Below are 7620 nucleotides of genomic sequence, written 5' to 3'. Positions count from 1 at the left end.
CATTGACAACGGTGATGCCCTACATACAGCTTGCCATGGAAAGGAGTAGGATGGATTGGATGACTATAATAGGAAAGTAGAGATTCAAGAGGAGCATAGCATCTCCATACACTTATCTGAAATTCCCACTATTAATTTACATAAGTATTTCTATCCCTTTTATTTTCTATTTATTTACTAATTTTCGAAACCCAAAACTATTTAATCTGCCTAACTGAGATTTACAAGGTAACCATAGCTTGCTTCATACCAACAATCTCTGTGGGATCGACCCTTACTCACATAAGGTATTACTTGGATGACCCAGTACACTTGCTGGTTAAGTTGAACGGAGTTGTGAACTATGGTATTGGCATCATGTTTTTAGCACCATTACCAGGGAATGAAAAGCAATGAATTTTACAAAATGGAATAACAATTGAATCACAATTTCGCCCACTAGAAACCCATTCTAGCCTCTGGAGGTTCATCAGGTGTCATAAGCGTATGGAATCTGGAAAAGAAAAGGCTCCAGTCAGTTGTAAGAGAGGCTCGTGATAGTGTAATCACATCACTACATCTTTTTGCAAATGAGCCAGTGCTTATGAGCATTTATTTTATGCTTTTGCTCAGATGTGGATTTTTCATTTTGCTCAGATGTCTTATAGAAGTAGTATGTGATTGATAATAATAGTATAAAACTTTTATATTAACAAAGCATTGAACTGGAGCAATCTGTTTCAATTATTAATGAAATAAAAAAAAGTTTTAATGTAATGCATTTCATTTTTTCTATTAAGATGAAGCTAATTGTGAGTTAAATTAACTAAACCGTGGACCGAAACTGTTAAATCACTAGTTTGTAGCTCAATTGGTAGTTAAAGTGGCTATTGAGAAAGAGTTGCAGTGTATACTTTGGGGTCCCTGTCTTCTCCTATAAGGATCTCCTATAATGCAAAATAAAAGATAAAATGTGTAAGTGCTTATGCTTCATAATATATAATAATAGAATAATGGTTTATTGGCCTAGTTGTGTAAGTGCTTATGCTTATACTCAAACTCCGACAGATATATAATTATGGTTTAGAGGTTATAAATACAAGAACTCGGTTTTTCACAGTATCATTTCCATGAACATTGTAGTGGGAGTATCAAGTTGGCCCTTGTGTAGTTATTGAAGCCGCTGATCATATTTGGTGCTCAAGGTACATCCATGAGATAATTGTAGTTTATTATATCTGGCTTCTAAAATAATCAGTTATAGATATGCTAAGACAATTTAATTCTTTACACTACAGATTTCTGGTTCTGGTTATGTTTCATGTCTTATGGACTTTGGATTCTGTGTATGATTTATTGTTCTTGTTATGTAACTTTGTGTAAATTAAAGAACGGTATAGTTAATCTAACTTTAGTTAACTAGGTCTTGTATATAAATTCTGGCAAGAAATTTGTTGCTTGCTAAGAGAAGCTTATTTTCAATGCATTTGTACTCATAATTTGGGTTAACTTGGTAGCACTGCTGTTTTGTGTTTTTGTTTATTTTTTGTACCTCCCTGCAGCATTATCTGTTCATAGACTGGTGTAACTTTTAAAACTCTTATTCTAGTTCACTTTTTCTCGTAACATGCATCATCTAACAAAGTTGGATATTTACTGTGGTTTCTTATTTTTTGATTGCAGAATAATCTTCATGAACTCTGGACCCTTCTCAATTTTCTTCTGCCTGAATTTTTTAGCTCTGCTGAAACTTTTGATGAATGGTTCCAAATATCATGTGAAATTGAAGTTCTTTGTAGACTGATCATTTAATGACTTGACATTGTCAAATGTTTCTAAAAATTTCTTTTGTAGGTAAAATGGTTCTATTGGATAAGTTACTTCCTAAGTTAAAAGAGCGTGATTCCCGGGTCCTGATATTCTTACAGGTTAGTTTTCTTGAATTACATTTTGTGGGACCTTATATTAATCGTGATAGGAGTTTAACTTCTTAACATTTTTAAATTGAAATTCTGTCCCACCTTAGCAGCTTCTAAACTGATTAACTGTGAAATTTGCAGCAAGGCCATGGAGCAAGTGAGCAAGAACCAGGCATTAGTAGATGCTATTGGAGAACCAATAGTTAAAGCTCAGGATCGTGCTCATAGGATTGGACAGAAGAAATAAGTACAAGTTTTCCAATTTTGCACGGAGGTTTGTAATTGTTGTGCATTATTACTATGTTCACTATTATCTATGCTTTTCTATATAGGCAGCATACATGTAAGGCACCTAACTGGATATATCTATTTTTAAAAAAATTGCAACACATGCTGTCGATGATGCAACTTATAAAATTATTACAATATCAAGATAAAACCTATTGATATTAATCTAGAATGAATGCCATTGTCAGCATTAGTCATTATAGATAAACTAAAAGCCTGTATATCTAGTAAGTGTGACATCTCACTTGTATTGGCACAAAGTTTCTATAAACATCCGACAAGATATATACCCAACTCTGGCACAACAACCAATTTGAAGCACTGAATTTATACTTTTGGTTGGTCTTAATATGTTGTACAATGAAAATCCACAGTATACAATTGAAGAGAAAATAATTGAAAGGTCTTAATATCTTAACATTATCTTTTTTTCTCATTCTGTGCCACAGTTGAGCAGAAATGGATGTGGATCCTTCGATGTTCCCACGTGAATTGATGACAATCCAAAGAATTGCAATTGGGTCTCCTGGAGAGGCTGATCAGCCTGATGCAATTAGAGCAACATTTGCAGAATTCTTCTCAGTGCTTATTTTTTATTTTGCTGCTGAAGGCTCTGGCATGTCAAACAAAGCACCATAAGGAAATTACTTTTCCTTTGGTGATCAACTCTTCTAAATCAAACCTATCAGGTTCAAGAAGAATTCATGCACATATGGTTGATGGATGCTGATACATGTCCATTTTTTAAGAAAAAATTTAGTTAATCTTTCTGTAATATATGTAAAATTGTGTAAAATTTAGTATGGTTGAACAATATACTGAGGATTATAGTTGATAATAGACATTGTTTATGTTTTGAATTATATTGACTTGCTTGTTTATAATAATTTTCTTTTAATTTTATAATACGATGAATTTGTTTATTTTTTGTAATATTATAAATATTCAAATACAAATTAGATAAAAATTTGTATTAAATTTATATTTATTTTGTATGAAAATAAGTTTATTTTGTAATTGAAAAAATAAAAAAAATCTATTTTAGTTTACTGACAGATTACAGACGGATTTTCTGTCTGTAATAAGAGTCTGAGATGATTTTTCAAGGTTAAATTACAAACGAAAAATCTGTTGAAAAATTCGTCTGTAATTACAGACGGAAAAATCCGTTAGAAAATTCGTCTGTAATTACAGACGGAAAATCCATCGGAAAATTCGTCTGTCATTACAGAGGAAAAATCCGTCGAAAAATATGCCTGTAATTATAGACGAAAAAATCCGTCGGAAAATTCGCCTGTAATTACAGACGAAAAATCCGTTGAAAAGTTCGTCGGCTTCGGGAAATGAATGGAGAATTTACAGAGGGAAAATCCGTCGGTAATTTTCCGACGAAAAAAAATCCGTCGGTAAATAATTTCCGACGAGGCTTTTACAGAGGGACAAAATTCGTCGGTAATTTCATCGGTAACCAAAAATCCGTCTATAATATATACCAAATCTGTCTGTAAATCTGTCTGTATTAAGCCATTTTCTAGTTGTGCTAATTAATCTTCAGTTGCTTGGGGACAAGCAACAATTTAAGTCTGGTGTTGTGATGAGCGGATAATTTATACGCTTTTTGACATTATTTTTAGGTAGTTTTTAGTATGATCTACTTACTTTTAAGGATGTTTTCATTAGTTTTTAAGCTAAATTCACATTTCTGGATCTAACTATGAGTTTTTGTGTTTTTCTGTGATTTCAGGTATTTTCTGGCTGAAATTGAGGGACCTGAGCAAAACTCTAATAAGAAGGCTGACAAAGGACTGCTGATGCTGTTGGATTCTAACCTCCCTGCACTCGAAATGGATTTTCTAAAGCTACTGAACTCCAAATGGCGTGCTCTCAATGGCGTTGGAAAGTAGACATCTAGAGCTTTCCAGAAATATATAATACTCCATACTTTATTCGTAATTATACGACGTAAACTGGCGCTTAACGCCAGTTCCATGCTGCATTCTGGAGTCAAACGCCAGAAACACGTCACGAACCAGAGTTGAACGCCCAAAACACGTTACAACTTGCCGTTCAACTCCAAAATAATCCTTAGCTCGTGTAAAGATCAAGCTCAGCCCAAACATACACCAAGTGGGCTCCGGAAGTGGATTTATGCATCAATTAATTACTTCTGTAAACCCTAGTAGCTAGTTTAGTATAAATAGAACTTTTTACTAGTGTATTAGACGTCTGGGATTGTATTTTTGATCTTTTGACCAGGTTTGGGGGCTGGCCATTCGGCCATTCCTGAACCTTCATCACTTGTGTATTTTCAACGGTGGAGTTTCTACACACCATAGATTAAGGGTGTGGAGCTCTGCTGTACCTTAAGCTTCAATGCAATTACTACTATTTTCTATTCAATTCCACTTGTTTTTATTCTAAGATATTCGTTGCACTTCAACATGATGAATGTGATGATCCATGACACTCATCATCATTCTCACCTATGAACGCGTGACTGACAACCACTTCCGTTCTACCTTAGACCGGGCGCATATCTCTTGGATTCCTTAATCAGAATCTTCGTGTTATAAGCTAGAATTGATGGCGGCATTCATGGGAATCCGGAAAGTCTAACCTTGTCTGTGGTATTCCGAGTAGGATTCCAGAATTGAATGACTGTGACGAGCTTCAAACTCGCGATTGTTGGCGTGATGACAAACGCAAAAGAATCAAGGGATTATATTCCGACATGATCGAGAACCGGCAGATGATTAGCCGTGCTGTGACAGAGCATTTGGACCATTTTCACTGAGAGGATGGGATGTAGCCATTGACAACGGTGATGCCCTACATACAGCTTGCCATAGAAAGGAATGACAAAGATTAGATAAAAGCAGTAGGAAAGCAGAGATTCAGAAGGAACACAGCATCTCCATGCACCTATCTGAAATTCCCACCATTGAATTATATGAGTAACTATTTTCTATTTATTTATCATTATTATTCGAAAAATAAATAATCTCTTAAATTAGTTAAATCCGCCTGACTGGGATTTACAAGATGACCATAGCTTGCTTCATACCAACAATCTCTGTGGGATCGACCCTTACTCACGTAAGGTATTACTTTGACGACCCAGTGCACTTGCTGGTTAGTTGTGCGAAGTTGTGAAAGGAGCTTGTGAGTATGGTGGTTCAAAATTATGTTGAGGAGGGGGTTCATAGGCGTATGGTGGTGGTTGTTGATAATCAAAAAAGTGTTCACCATAGCCATCATCTTGATATGCTTCTTGGAATGGCTCTTGGTCATAGTGTGCTGGTGGAGGTTGTTGCCAAGAGGGTTGATCAAATCTCTGTGGCTCCTCCCATCTTCGGTTGTCCCATTGATAAACCACTATTTGATAGTTTATATTGTGTTTAATTGTGTGGCTTTATCGTGATCCTTACCCACTTATTCGTCAATTTAGCATGCATTTAGATTTCCTTCCTGAATTTATTACATGTTTGAAAATTGCTTCCCAGAGACTTGAATTATTTAATTTTAATTCTCCTTTATTCCATTCGATGCCGTAATCTGTGTGTCAAGCATTTCAGGCTTTATAGGGCATGAATGAGACGGAGATTGGAGAGGAAGCTAGCAAAAATGGAAGGAACACAAGAGTTTGAGGAGATAACCAGCGAAAAGTGACGCGGTCGCATGGCTCACGCGACTGCGCGAAGGAGCGCAAATCGCAGTGACGCGGCCGCATGGCTTGCACGGCCGCGCGGATTGGAAAGCACAAGCAACGCGGTAGCGTGGACGATGCGAACGCGTGAAGACGAAAAGCGCCAGCGACGCGTCCGCATGGACGACGCGATCGCATGACATGCGCGATCTGCATAAACTGCAGAATCTGAAACCAGCGATTTTGGACCCTATTTCGGCCCAGTTTTCGGCCCGAAACAGTAGACCAGAGTCAGAGAATATGCAGAAACAATAGAGAAAACATTCATTAAGTAGTTTAGATCTAGTTTTTGACTCTCTGAGGTTTTTTTTTTCTCTCTAGTTTTAAGAATTTTAATTTTCAATTGATCTTAGCATTGGAACATTGCGAAGAGTTATTTTCCTCATCAAGATTTCATCACTCTAGTTTGTTCTCTTAACTTGGTTTTATTCTTCCATGTTCTTTGTTATGTTCAATTTTGTCATTCAGATATTTTTATGATTAATTAATGCAAGGATTAAAAATGCACGTCACTCGCAATTTTGGGACATTCTTGGCCCATTTTTGAAGGCTTAGAGGCTGACATGAAAGGCTATATGAAGGAGCAACAAGACATAACAAACGAAGCCATCTTAGAAAACGAAAAACACATAGTAGGAGTAGTGTAGTATAGTTTTAGGTTTTCTCTCTTAGGGTTCTTAATTACGGTTCATAGCATTTTATACTTCAAGTTTGATTTTGGATTATAGCGATTACAATGTTCACTTCCTGATCCGTGCTTGCTAATATTCGATCCTGAAATTGAAAGAACAATTTCACGAATAAGGCGAGAACAGCGTAGGTTAGTCCGCTCTGAGGGCGGATCTGAAAGTGAATCTGAGGAAGAAACCAGCCCCCCTTCTACTGATTCAGTTGTTTTACGTGCAAAAAACATGGCAGCTAGAAGAATTACCATTCAGGAGGAAAGAGCTCCTGATTTTACACTGCAACCATTTCAAGCGCATCATCCAGCGGTAGCTACGGATTTTGAAATAAAGACCGCACTGCTAAATTTGATGCCGAAGTTTCATGGCCTACCTGCTCAAGAGCCTATCAAGCACTTGAGAGATTTCCAGGCAGCCTGTTCTACTGTCAGGCGTGATGGCGCTGATGAAACTTCAATTCTGCTGAAAGCTTTTCCGTTCTCTCTTGAGGAAAAAGCAAGAGAGTGGTACTACACTCAACCTCTAGCAAACGTATCCAACTGGGATACACTCAGAAAGGAGTTCCTGGAGAAATTCTTCCCATCTGAAGTTACTGATAAACTGAGGAAGGATATCTCTACAATTATTCAGGATGACAATGAGACTCTCTTTGAATACTGGGAGCGCTTCAATAATTTTCTGGAAGCATGCCCCCACCACATGATTGACAAGATCGTGCTACTCAGCTATGTCACACAAGGTATGAGACCCCAAGATAAGACCACATTGGAAAGTGCCAGCAATGGGTCTATGAAGAAGTACAAGACCACTGATGAAACTTGGCAATTGATCAGTGATTTAGCTGAATCTACTCAGAACCACAGACAGAAGCAAGGTCGTTCAAGGGCCGTTGCAGAAGTATCTTCTGGCATAGAGACTGCTGCTCTAAATCGAAGCATCTGTGAAATGACCAACCTGCTAAAGCAAATGCAGTTAAATCAACAAGCTCAGCAAACTCAACCGCAGCAAAACCAACAACTAGTTCCACAAAGAATTTGCGGAATTT

The 7620-nt window shown here is 37.0% G+C and overlaps 1 long non-coding RNA gene and 1 other non-coding gene across 2 annotated transcripts in view; one reads left to right on the top strand and one right to left on the bottom strand.

Moving 5' to 3' along the window:
• Positions 1–892: 892 nt before the first annotated feature.
• Positions 893–7620, top strand: part of LOC127742406 (uncharacterized) — a 15709-nt gene continuing 8981 nt past the window's right edge. Inside the window, exons 1-2 of the long non-coding RNA XR_008003631.1 lie at positions 893–954; positions 1123–1184. This is a non-coding gene — a long non-coding RNA (uncharacterized LOC127742406). The remainder of the gene's footprint in view (positions 955–1122; positions 1185–7620) is intronic.
• LOC127743300 (small nucleolar RNA R71) lies at positions 7173–7280 on the bottom strand. Its single transcript, XR_008004694.1, has one exon. It is a non-coding gene; the product is annotated as a small nucleolar RNA R71 (small nucleolar RNA).

The sequence above is a fragment of the Arachis duranensis genome, chromosome 10 (assembly GCF_000817695.3).
Source record: "Arachis duranensis cultivar V14167 chromosome 10, aradu.V14167.gnm2.J7QH, whole genome shotgun sequence".
NCBI classification, from domain to species: Eukaryota; Viridiplantae; Streptophyta; class Magnoliopsida; order Fabales; family Fabaceae; genus Arachis; species Arachis duranensis.
The sequence above is the reverse complement of the archived record's forward strand: the minus strand, read 5'-3'. Positions and strand labels throughout refer to the sequence as shown.